Genomic DNA, 14,245 nt, shown 5'->3' with positions numbered 1-14,245 from the left:
AGTAACCCTACAGGTCTTTGATGCTCAGCTTTCACTCTTTGACAAGTGTCACACAAAGCCATATATTCTGCCACATCTCTCTTCAAACCATACCACCAATACTTCTCCTTGAGATCCAAGTACATCTTGGTACTTCTGGGATGTATAGAGTAAGCAGACTCATGGGCCTCTTGCAGAATTGCATCTCGGATAGCTTTCACTTCAGGTACACATATCCTTTTCCCGAACTAAAGAGTACCATTCTCATCCATTCTGAATCCGGGTGCCTTTCCAAGCACTACATTCTCTGCTATCTCTTTAAGTTTTTCATCCTCCAATTGACCTTTGTGTATCTCTTGTTCCAAAGTAGGCTCTATCACCAATTCCATTGCATTAGTGACCAAGCTCAAATTGAGATACTCCATTTCAGCACACAACTCTGCTGACATAGATGTTATCTAAAGTCCATTGGCATAGCTCTTTCTGCTAAGTGCATCAGCTACGACGTTTGCCTTTCCCAGGTGATAATGCACTTCCAAATCATAGTCTTTGATCAATTCCAACCAATGATGTTGTCTCAGATTCAGATCTGATTGGGTAAAGATATACTTCAAACTCTTATGATCAGTATAGATATCACTCTTATGTCCAATCAGATAATGTCTCCAGATCTTCAAAGCATGAACCACAGCTGCCAATTCCAAGTCATGAGTAGGATAATTCAACTCATGCTTCCTCAATTGTCTAGATGCATATGCCACCACTCTTCCTTCTTGGATAAGCACACATCTAAGACCCAAACAGGATGCATCACAATATATAGAGAAGTTCTTGCTTAAATCGGACAAGATTAATATTGGAGCTGTAGTCAATCTCTTCTTTAGCTCTTCAAAGTTTGCCTAGCATTTATCCGACCATACATACTTAGCATTCTTTTCCAATAGAGCTATCATAGGCTTGGCTAGCTTGGAAAAACCTTCAATGAACCTTCGGTAATATCCAGCTAATCCCAAAAAGCTACGAATCTCACTTACAGTGGTTGGTGGTTTCCAATTCAATACATCTTGCACTTTGCCTGAATCCACTGCTATTCCACCATTGGAGACTACATGACCCAGAAAAGAGACTTCCCTTAACCAAAACTCACACTTGCTCCGCTTAGCGTACAACTTATGTTCTCTAAGCTTTTGCAAGACCAACCTTATGTGTTCAGCATGTTCTTCTTTAGTCTTGGAGAATATTAGTATGTCATCTATGAATACTACCACAAATTTATTCAGAAACTCCATGAACACCTTATTCATCAGATACATGAAGTATGCCCGTGCATTGGTCAATCCAAAAGACATAACGGTGTACTCATATAATCCATACCGTGTAGTGAATGATGTCTTGGGTATGTCTGAGTTTCGAATCTTAAGTTGATGATACCCTGAGCGGAGATCAATCTTGGAAAACACATGTGCTCCTCTCAACTGATCAAACAAATCATCAATCCTAGGCAACGGGTATTTATTCTTGATTGTAACCTCATTAAGTGAGCGGTAATCCACACACATTCATTGACTACCATCCTTCTTATCCACAAAGATCATAGGTGCCCCCCACGGGGAAGAACTAGGGCGTATGAAACCTTTTTCTTGCAACTCTTTTAGTTGTTTCTTAAGCTCTTCTAATTCATTAACTCTCATTCTATATGGACGTTTAGCTATTAGTGCAGTTCTAGGTAATAATTGAATAATGAATTCAATGTCTCGGTCAGGTGGCATACCTGGCAAGTCATCGGGGAAGACATCCGGGAACTCCTCCATGACATGATCTTGTTCATTGACTTCACCATCTAGCTGATTCACTGTGGCTGTAGGCTAAGCTTGCACTACCACTTCTACACAGATTCTATCTCCATTGAGTGATGTCACAACCACAGATTTCTCCTAACACTGAATCACTGCCTGGTGTTGTTTCATCCAATCCATTCCCAGAATAAGATCAATTCCCGCTGTTCTCAACACAATAGGCTTCACTTTGAAGTCTACCCCCCTTAAGGAAATGCTAGATGAGGGGCTCCAATAAGAAGCTGGCATACTACCTCCTAGGGAATTTACTAGTATGGGGTTTTTCATAGCACACAAAGGTATGCTATGCATTCTAACAAAAGCTTGGAAGATAAAAGAATGCGAAGCACTAGAATCAAAAAGTATGGTAGCAGAGATAGAGTTGACGCTGAACGTACCCAACATGACCTCAGGCATCTCCTGAGCTGCATTAGATGACACATAGTTCACCTTCACAGTGTGAGGTGGTCGGGCGTTGAACTTCTGATTGCTGGTCTGATTCTGAGGTGCTTGTTGGTTCTACTTCTTAGGACACTGATGAGCATAGTGACCTACTTCTCCGCATCGGTAGCAGGCATTAGGATTGTTGGGTGCACCACTCTTCATAGGAGCATTGTTTGGCACTCCTTGGCGTGTTGCAGGATTGCTGGTTTGTTGCGGGGGATGCTGATTCCCAAACTGTTGCTGGTACTAAGGGCGTTGCTAGAACTGGTTCCACTGAGGATACTGACCATGGTTTCCCTAGTGAGTTGATCCATGATTCCTCTGCTGGAAACCTTGCTGGGGATAAGCACATGGGCAAGTGTTGCTTCTAGAAGCTTGCCCTTGGAGCCTTCTCTTCTTAGCTTCCATCTCCTTGCACTTATCGTCAATCACAATAGCGCGATTCACCAAAGACTGGAAGTTAGGGTATATATTAGACATCAGCTGGAGCTGCAGTCCATCATAGAGTCCCTTGAGGAATCAGCATTGCTTATCCTTATCATCCGCTACATCATTTGGAGCATAGCGTGATAGTTGTGCGAACTTGTCCTGATACTCCGCCACAGTCATTGATCCTTGCTTGAGGGATCAGAATTCTTCCTGCTTCAGTTCCACTAGTCCATCAGGAATATGGTATGATCGGAAATTGTCCTTGAATTCCTGCCAAGTGATTGCAGGAGCATTGTTGGGATGTCCGAACTAGAATGATTCCCACCAATCCTGAGTAGCTCCTTAGAGTTGCCCGAAAGCGTACAACACCTTCTCAAGGTCGTTGCATTGTGCTATGTTTAGTTGTTTCTCCACAGCACGCAACCAATCATCTGCCTCCATAGGGTCTGAGGCATGGGTGAACACCGGTGGTCGACCTTTCATAAACTCTCCATGCTTATCTCTGACCTAAACAGGCGGTGGTCCTCTTGTAGTTTCATTGTCTAAGCGCTGCATCATAGCTTGCATCAGCTGCGCTTGCATCCCCAATATTTGTTCCATGGTCACAGGTGGCGGTGGTGGTGGATTTATGAGAGCATCACACCCATGACCACGGCCTCTGCCTCTTCCTCCTCTTGCGGCCATCTGTTTCCCAACAAATGTGCAAAATTTAGAGATTTTTTTCTAATTATAGAGAGCTTACAAAAGATAAGACACAATGCTGAGAATTTTCTGGACAAGATTCAAATTCAGCAGTTCAGTAAAACTATTATATTTTGAGTTTCAGAGATCCAACAGAGGTGCACCAAGATTTGTTAGAAAGCTTAGGAGACCAGCTACAACTTTCATTTAGATCACTTTTACAGATTCTGAATCACACATAGTCAAAAGTAGAGCTAAACCGAAACTGTTCTGGGTTCCAGACAGCGCAGGAACATCAACTTGTGTTAGCTAGATCTCACAAACCTGAATAGCTATTGACGTGATTCTAGAGACATTTGAAAGATACAGAGGTCTAGTTATCTCCACAAAAATTTCAGAATTTTTGACAACCTAGATTTCGAGATATTAGATAAAGAACACAGGCTGCTCTAGAAATCAGCACAGCAGAGATAAGATAAAGCGAAACATCTGCATTAAGATTTCATTCTAAACTTAAAGTCCCAATCTAAGGAAGTTGTGGACATGCCCACAAACTTCCAGCAATCAAGCAAATACCAAATCAACCAAGTTCACAAATTAAACATATAATCATCCAAGTTCACAAGACCAAACAAGACTAAATAGGAAACACTAACTAACGACGTGGTAATCTAGATCAAGGCACCTAACACCTATGGAGCGGTGTCAATCATGGTGAAGAACCGGTGCTTCTTCTTGTAGATGGAAGGCTGCCCAAGTAGTGCTCGAAGTTCATCCACTTGCTTCTGGAGGCGTCTCTGAGCCCTCTGAGATGCACGCAGTTCTCCTTTGATTTCCTCATCCACCCCCTGCATAGCGTGGATATGCTGCACCATTGCTTCCAAAGTTGGGTCACTCTCTGGTGGATCCAAAACCTACCAAACACCCTCATGATCATTTCGAGGAAGGAACCTGAAGTGATCCTCCCTCATGGCCTCAAAGCGACGACCATGGTAGTGGATGTAGGCGTTCTGTGCTGCATCCTCCATGCCATCCAAAGCATGGGCTCTCCTGGCAGGGGCACAGTGGACAGTCTCCACCTCATGTCCATTCTTGATATCATTCCAAGCGGTGACCACTAGCTCTACCTTCTAGAAGGTAGCCTCTAATGGATGCTGGTACTCAGCGCAGTGGTAGCTGATGGAGGCGTGCAAGTCGGGGTAGTAGTCGTCTAGCACGTGAGTGAGGAGGGTGTGGTAGTAGGCTATCTCTGGGGCTGGCTTGAAGTAGTACTTGCACTTCCAGCCAATCTCCTCCTCCACCACAGGAACAACTAGGGATGGTGCAGGTGTAGGGGAAGTAGCCGTCGACTCCTCAGGTGTAGCTACAACAAGATAGGCTGACACGACGACTGGTTGTAGGAGCAGGTGTAAGCGTCGGGGTAGCCATCTCCTTATCATCGGAGATGATCACAATCTCCCTCTCCACCTGTGGGGCACACAGGGTGAACATGGCATGATAGCTGGCGGTGCTGAGGCAGGCAGTCTTTGGATTATGAGACATCTATAGATTTAAAGTGAGATAGAATTAGAATCAACAATTTTAAATAATATATTAAGGTATGAAAAGCATAAATGTTTTAATAAAATAACAAGAATAAGACAGTAAGCAAGAAACCAGAGGAGCAAAGATGCTAAAATGACCGTTTTCTAACTAGGCTTGCGTCCTACAGTCAACACGGCTCTGATACCAATTTGTCACACCCAATTTTAAGGATAAAATTAAATGCACAATACTCATGTGTGCCCAGGAAACAGTCACACACACAAGTCGACAAATCATATAAAGTATCATCATGGTGTCTCTTACATCACATCCATAATACAACTTAGTCTTACATCACACAGTGGAAAAATAAAAGATAATAAACTCTCGTGGGCTTCATCACAGGGAAGGTCAACTGGTTGACCACAAGCCAAAAATTCCTCCAGGAAATCCACATACCCGTTGTCATCTGTTACGTTGTCATATGTTACCCATCCGGGATTTTTATCCAAATCAAGAAAATAAACAAGTGTAAGTACATCCCGTACTTAACAAGCTAACATGGGGTTATAAAGCTTAAAAGGTTGACACTGGTTTACTGCAATTAGCATTTTTAGTAAGTCAAGCTTTTATTCTGAGGTATTATCAAGTTATGCTTAAGCTCCCATTTAACCCCATAAGAACAGATATCAAGGTCAAGTGTCTCATATAACATCATAGAACATCTTAAATGATCATCAACAAGTATCCAGTTATTCTGTGAGTTTTCCGGGCCGCTCGTGACCGTGAGCACGGTTGTTATAACAGTTTGTTACCCTCTGTAGAGGTGGTGCACATTCACCGTGAGTCGTGATTCCCATATGCCTGGGTTAATTACTCCCATGTCACTGCCAAGGTGAGCGGGCAGAGTACACTATGAAGCCATTTCATAGGTTTAACTAACAAGTTAGGGCCACTAGGTTTCCTTGGCAGGCAGATGTAGGAACCCCCCTTTCCTATGGCACATATCCATCGCGGCTATACTCATAGGAACAGAGGCAGCCCTATACCCAACGTGGCAAGCCCCATTTGCGCCAAAAAGATAACCTCTAACTAGCTAGAAAAGATCCTATTACTGAGCTAAAGTCAGAGCCATATGACTCTCCCGGTTGCACTGTCAGTCCTAGCTTTTGCCGATAGATAAGTCCTTACGGAGGGCTGGGAGCAACATGAACAAAGGTCATTTGCACCTTCGCCCTATGGAACAGTTGTTATAAATCTTGTTAAACTCTTAGTTCCATAGTATCATTCATCATCATGTATATCAAGTTCAGTTAGAGCACTAGTAATCTACCCATATGCATTTAACCCATAGGAGACAAGGAACAGGATAATCAATCACTAGAATGTCCTTATGGGTATCAAAATTAGACACATGCAAATGAGTAATTAATTAAAGTGAAATAGGACTTCAAGGTAGGCCCATGCTATACTTGCCTTGGTTCACAAACTCTTGCTGGTCCTGCTGGTCATCAAAGAATTCCTGATCTCCAACGTTCTCCTCACCATCTGAACGCGACCAACACGGCAACATACAACATTCCAAAAGCATTCATGCAAAGCCAACACTCCTATTATTAGAACAGTACACCAACAGTATATAAAACAAGATAAAAGGTTTGTGAAAATAATCTACATCTCGCTACGATCACGTCAACGCGAAATTCATGAAAAACGGAGCTAAAATGCGAAAGTTATGATTTAAACGGGTTTTCCTATAGCAATATATTTAATTAAATCCAACCAGGAAATTAAAAAGTTCCAAACTTGACTAACAGTGGTTCTAACATGTAGATTATGGAATTATGAAGCTAACGCAATTTGAATGGATCAATTCGGAGCTAAAACGACAATTTTATAAGCGAAATAGTTCAAATGGCATTTCTATAAATATTGAAAACGTATTTTTGACTTAAGCCGTGAAGTTTATGTTTTCCAAACGAGAATGCGCATTCGGGGAACTACACCTTGGACTACGGGTTCAATTAGATGTAAACCGAGGGTCTCTTTAGCTATTTGACCTCCGAAGAGGTATCTTCTAATCTCGACCGCTGATCGGAAAACGGACGGCTGGAAACGAACCGGGGGAGAGAAGAGAGAGAAACCCGACCGGCACAGTAACGCCGGCGGCAAAGCACCATGGCCGGTGGCGCAGAGGTCTCGGCCGCGCACGGTTAGGGGGGCTAGGGTTCACCAAATGAGAAACTGAGAGCATCAGGGTAGGCGGGGGAAGTAGGGGGTCTCGGCCATGCCGATACGGCCGCCGGAAGACGCGGGTAGCGTGGTGGCCGCCATGGCCGGCGGCCAAGGCTTGCGGATTTCATGGCTAGGGCTCAAGAAGCCAAGAAAATAGAAACTAGCGGTACTGGAAGATAGAAGGAGGCCAGGGGATTCTCACCACGGGGAAGCTCGGCGGCGGCGGTCCGTGCGAAGGTGTGGACGACGGATTCCTAGCCACCTTCGGCTCGGTAGCAACGGCTTCTGTGCACGGCGAGTGCGACGAAAAAGGAACGGGGAGCAGTAGGGGGCACGCGGGGGGGGGGGCTCGGTTGCTATTTAACAAGGCCGAGGAGCGGGGGGGACGCTCCCACGACCACCCGTCGTGGGCGGCGGTTGCTCAGACGCCGGGCGCGGGCGGTTGCCGAGCCACGCGGGGAAGGGGACGGCGCCGACAAGTGGGGCCGGGCGGTCAGCGGCTGCGGGCGTGAGGAAGGCGCGGCGGCTGGGCTGGCGGCTGTGCTGGGCCGGCAGCGGTGCTGGGCCGGCGGCTGGCGCTGGGCTGCGGCTAGCGCTGGGCTGTGGCTGGCGCTAGGCTGCGGGTGGCGCTGGGCTGTGGGTGGCGCTGAGCTGCGAGGGAAGGAGAGAAGGCCTGCGGGCCGAAGTTCAAGAAGGGAGGGGAAAAAATGATTCTTTTCTTTTCTTTTTCTACTATTTTCCAAATCCCTTTTTAAATTCAAATTTCAATTCTTTTTGAAATATTTAATAAATTCCTAACATTCACAAAATGATATGCAGCAGCATGTATGCATCAAAAAGTTTCTAACCTTATTTTTAAATTTTAATTCCACAAAACTTATTATTTCCCTATCTTTTAATGCACACATATTTGCATAAATAAATCCTATTTAGCTATTTTAAAAGAATGTCATTTTTAGGGTGTTACATCATCACAACCATAGCCACTAATCTTGCCCACCATTGTCATCAACCTATCAAACATCTCTTGTGGCCCTTCTCCATCCAAGATAACAAATCGATTGAGTTTGGACATCAACAAATCAATTTTTGTCTTTCTCACTTTGTCAACTCCTTCATGTGCAAGATGCAAAGTATCCCAAATTTGCTTGGCAACATCCACACCAATCACTCTATTGTACTCATCACCATCCAAGGCACTAAGTAGCTGAAAGGTCCTAATATGGCTAGAGGGGGGTGAATAGCCTATTCAAAAACTACAAATCAACTAGAGCAATTTGATTAGTAATATAAATAGCGAAATGCAAACTTGCTCTAGCTCTACAAGGGTTGCAAGCCACCTATCCAACAATTCTAGTTGTTATGATCAATGGACACTCAATCTATTTGAACACTACTCACTAAGAGCTCTCACAAATACTACACTAAAGAGCTCCACTAGATAAACTTTAAACACAAGCCAAGCTCTCAATTCTAGCTACACTAAAGAGCTTGCAATATCTAGTTTGCGGAAATGTAAATGAGTGAGTGATACGATTATATCACCGTGTCGGGGAGTGAACCAATCACAGGATGAAGATTAAGCTAATCACCGGGAGAATACAAATAGCAAGAGACAACCGATTTTCTCCCGAGGTTCACGTGCTTGCCAACACGCTACGTCCCTGTTGTGTCGACCAACACTAGGTGGTTCGGCGGCTAAGAGGTGTTTCACAAACCTCGTCCACACGATTGGACACCGCAAGAACCTACCCACAAGTGAGGTAACTCAATGACACGAGCAATATAATAGAGTTACCTTTCGGCACTCTGCCGCAGAAGGTACAACTCCCCTCACAATCAACGGAGACGGCCACGAACAATCACTAACTCGTGCCTATCCTCCACCGCTGCACCGAGCCATCTAGGTGGTGGCAACCACCAAGAGTAACAAGTGAATCCCGCAGCAAAACACGAATGTCAAGTGCCACTAAATGCAATCACTCAAGCAATGCACTTGGATTCTCTCCCAATCTCACAAAGATGATGAATCAATGATGGAGAAGAGTGGGAGGGCTTTGGCTAAGCTCACAAGTATGCTATGTCAATGAAAATGTGCAAGAGAGTGAGCTTGACCCGACCATGGGGCTTAAATAGAAGTCCCCACGAAATAGAGCCATTATACCCCTTCACTAGGCATAACACGAGCTGACCAGATGCTCCGGTCAGATTGATCGGACTCTGGCCCTTAGCGTTCGGTCGCCCGATGGACGCCATGCGTCACTAGCTTCAAACATTGTTCGTTAGATTTCAACGACTATGAAGCTGACCGGACGCTCCGGCAAAACTGACCGGACGCTGAAGCCTCAGCGTCCGGTCGTTTCCAGTAAGCTCCTCGAGGCGTATTTCTTCGACCGGATGCGTTTGGTCCACCTTGACCGGACATAGACCAGCGTCCAGTGCAATACCCTAGGTACTTTGCCGACCCGTCAGTTCGACCGGATGCTGCCTTTCAGCGTTCGATCAGTCTAAGCCTTAGCGTTCGGTCGCCAGACCGATGCCAAGGCTTCACTGCTATGTCTAACCGGACACGCCGGTCCAACAATGACCAGCGTCCAGTCACTCTATAGACAGTGAGACTGACTCTTCTTCAACTCTATCTCTTTCACCCTTGCTCAAATGTGCCAACCACCAAGTGTATCACCTTGTGCATATGTGTTAGCATATTTTCATAAATATTTTTAAGGGTGTTAGAACTCCACTAGATCCTAAATACATATGCAGTGAATTAGAGCATCTAGTGGCACTTTGACAACCGCATTTTGATACGAGTTTTACCCCTCTTAATAGTACGGCTATCAATCCTAAATGTGATCACACTCGCTAAGTGTCTTGATCACTGAAATAAAATGGCTCCTATCAAATATACCTTTGCCTTGAGCCTTTTGTTTTTCTCTTTCTTCTTTTCCAAGTTTAAGCATTTGATCATCACCATGCTATCACCATTGTCATGATCTTCATCTTTGCTTCATCACTTGGATTAGTGCTACCTATCTCATAAACACTTTAGATAAACTAGGTTAGCACTTAGGGTTTCATCAATTAACCAAAACCAAACTAGAGCTTTCAATCTCCCCTTTTTTGGTAATTGATGACAACCCTTTCACAAAGATATGAATTGAATTTTAATTGAATCCATGTTGCTTGTCAAAGCATATTTACCATGTGTAAAAGAATATGGACAAGTTTCATGAACTCCAAATGGTAGCAATTGCTCCCCCTACATATGTGCTAAGAGTTTGGATTGAAGCTTGCACATATGTTTAGATAGAAAATTTAGGAGACAATTTCTACCAAATGATGCTAAGGTATAAGAGATGGACCTTTGAAGCGTGATACCAATTAGAGTGCACTATTATACCATCCTTAGCATTATGGCTAGCTAGATACCACTTGGAAATACTTGAAGCACCATGATTAGCTAGATACCACTTGGAAATGCTACTTTAGAAATGAAATCATAAGGTAGCCTATACATGCTAGATTTTTATTTCATCATTCAAGCTTATAACTAGCATACATCATACAAGCATGGATATTTGAAAATTAAATACTTGTGCCATGCAAGCAAATATATGAAATGCCCATTCAAATGCATCATACAAGTTCATGAGCTTGCTCCCCCTACTTGTGTGCTCAAAAATTTTAAATTATCCCCTTTCTTTGTCATATTTCTCTCCCCTTTGTCTTTTGTCTTTTCACCATCTTTGTTTTTCTCCCCCTATCTTTGTGAACTCTCTCCCCTTTGTCATCAATGACCACAAAGGCGTAAAATAGAGATAGGTTAGGATTATCAATGTTAACAATTAGCACAAAGGTGAGCTCAAATTATAGATAGGTTGGGGTGAAACCATGTGAAATGAGGATCGTTTTCCAATTTGGTTCAATCTAGATTACTTGCCAAAGATATTTAACTCGATTTGATCCAAGGACAAGCTTCTTCACATATCTAAATAAGGGTTATCTTGTACCATGTTGAGTTAAACACTTAGAGTTTGTCTTCTAGATTAAACACTAGGTTTACAAGCCCATAAACATGTCATATGCTACCACTAGATCATTTCAAACATACAAGCAATAGTGGTACCATACAATCATCAAATTCATTTTATTTTCATGAATGAGCCTATTAAATGTGAAAGATGTCTAGATGCACTAATCATGTCCTTAGCAAGGATGTATGCCATGCCAATCAACTTTTACCTTACATAGCTTGAAGGAGAGGCATGTCATATAGTGGGGGTGCATCAACACATTGGAGAAGTCAAGTATGTTCAATTTATTTCTTAGTTTGCAAAACCTCTTCTCATCAAGTGGCTTTGTGAAGATATCGGCAAGTTGATCTTCGGTGGCTACACTCTCAATGCAAATGTCCCCTTTTTGTTGGTGGTCTCTTATGAAGTGATGGCGAACATCTATATGCTTTGTTCTTGAGTGTTGAATTGGTTTGTTTGTGAGCTTCACGGCACTCTCATTGTCACATAGCAATGGCACTTGTTTGAATTTGATTCCAAAATCATTCAAAGTAGCCTTCATCCAAAGTAATTGAGCACAACAACTACCGACCGAAATGTACTCCGCTTCGATGGTTGAAAGTGCTACACTATTTTGCTTCTTTGATGACCAATATATAAGTGATCTTCCTAATAGTTGACAAGTGCCCGATGTTCTCTTTCTCTCAACTTTGCATCCCGCATAATCAGAATCCGAATATCCAATCAACTCAAATCTTGCTCCCTTGGGATACCATAATCCAACATATTGTGTATGCTTCAAGTACCTCAATATTTTCTTTGTTGCTTTCAAATGACTCTCTCTTAGTGAGGCTTGAAATCTTGCATATATATATACACTAAACATCACATCTGGCCTTGATGCGGTCACATAGAGTAGGCTTCCAATCATAGACCGATACATCTTTTGATCCACCATATTGCCACTAGCATCAATATCCAAGCTTCCACTTGACCCCATTGGTGTACTAATAGCTTTGCTCTCATCCATTTCAAACTTCTTGAGCATGTCCTTTATATACTTGCCTTGACTCATAAATATGCCATTCTTTATTTGCTTGATTTGAAGACCAAGGAAGTAACTAAGCTCTCCAATCATAGACATCTCAAACTCATTTGCCATCATCTTTTCAAACTCCTCACAAAATTCTTGATTTGTTAATCCAAATATGATATCATCAACATATATTTGCATCACAAACAAGTCATTTCTAAGCTTCTTGGTGAAGAGAGTGGTGTCAACCTTTCCCATCTTGAATCCCTTAGAGAGTAGGAAATCCCTCAATCTCTCATACCATACTCTAGGTGCTTGTTTCAATCCATACAAAGCCTTTCTCAATTTGTAAACATGGTTGAGTTTCTTGTCATCTTCAAAACCAGGAGGTTGCTCAACATACACAAGCTCATTGATGTATCCATTGAGAAATGCACTCTTTACATCCATTTGGTACAACTTGATGTTGTGGGCACAGGCATAGGCTAACAAGATCCTAATTGCTTCCAATCTTACAACCGGGGCATATGTTTCTCCAAAGTCAAGACCTTCAACTTGAGTGTAACCTTGAGCCACTAATCTTGCTTTGTTCCTTATTACTATCCCATCTTGATCTTGCTTGTTCTGAAAGACCCACTTAGTTCCAATCACATTATGATCCTTAGGCCTCTCAACTAACTCCCATACTTGGTTTCTTAAGAAGTTGTTTAGCTCTTCATGCATGACATTTACCCAATCAACATCCATCAAAGCTTCATCTATCTTCTTAGGTTCAATGGATGACATAAATGAGAAGTGCTCACAAAAAGATGCCAATCTTGATCTAGTTTGCACTCCTCTTGTAATATCACCAATGATTGTGTCCAATGGATGATCTCTTGCAACGTTGGTTAGTTGGAGCACTTGCACTTGATTGCTTGCATTTGATTGATCACTTGGTTGAGATGATGAACTAGCCACTTGTTGAGCTTGCATATTTCCATCACTAGTACTTGCTTGAATTTGATCATGAGAACCACTAGCTTGCACATTTGAGTTAGAGAGCACTTGATCTTTGTCATCTTCAATGTCAATCACCTCTCTAGGCCTTATCTCACCAATGTCCATCTTCTTCATTGCATTGACCAATTGAGTGCCTTTCACATCATCTAGATTCTCATCTTCCTCTTGGGAACTATTTGTTTCATCAAATTCCACATCATGAACCTCCTCAAGAGTACCACTAGCCAAATTCCAAACTCTATAAGCTTTGCTAGTAGTGGAGTATCCAAGCAAGAAACCTTCATCACATTTATTTTCAAATTTGCTCAATCTAGTGCATTTCTTCAATATGTAGCATTTACAACCGAAACCCCGAAAGTATGCTATGTTTGGCTTTCTTCCATTCAATAGCTCATAGGGTGTCTTTTCCATCATGGGGTAACAATAGAGTCGGTTGCTATAGTAGCAAACCGTGTTAATTGCTTTAGCCCAAAATGAATGACTCACATTGTACTCACTCAACATTGATCTTGCCATGTCAATCAAAGTTCTATTCTTCCTTTCAACTAAGCCATTTGATTAAGGAGTATCCTTGGCCGAGAATTGATGTCTAATTCCAAATTCATCACACAACTCATCAATTCTAGTGTTCTTGAATTCACTACCATTGTCACTTCTAACTTTCTTGATTGTTGTTTCAAACTCATTGTGAATACTCTTGACAAAAGATTTGAATGTTGCAAACACATCACTTTTATCAACAAGAAAGAATACCCATGTATATCTAGTGAGATCATCCACAATCACAAATCCATATTTGTTTCCACCAATGCTAGTGTAAGTGGTTGGTCCAAATAAGTCCATGTGCATCAACTCAAATGCCTTAGATGTACTCATCATGCTCTTCTTAGGATGTGTGTTACCAACTTACTTTCTGGCTTGACATGCACTACATAGCTTATCCTTTTCAAATGTGACATCTTTCAAGCCTCAAAGTCATGCTTGATTAACTTATTCAATTGTTTCATTCCAACATGACCAAGCCTTCTATGCCATAACCAACCCAAGCTAGACTTAGTGATCAAACATGT

This window comes from Miscanthus floridulus, chromosome 14 (genome assembly GCF_019320115.1).
Source record: "Miscanthus floridulus cultivar M001 chromosome 14, ASM1932011v1, whole genome shotgun sequence".
NCBI classification, from domain to species: domain Eukaryota; kingdom Viridiplantae; phylum Streptophyta; class Magnoliopsida; order Poales; family Poaceae; genus Miscanthus; species Miscanthus floridulus.
The sequence above is the reverse complement of the archived record's forward strand: the minus strand, read 5'-3'. Positions refer to the sequence as shown.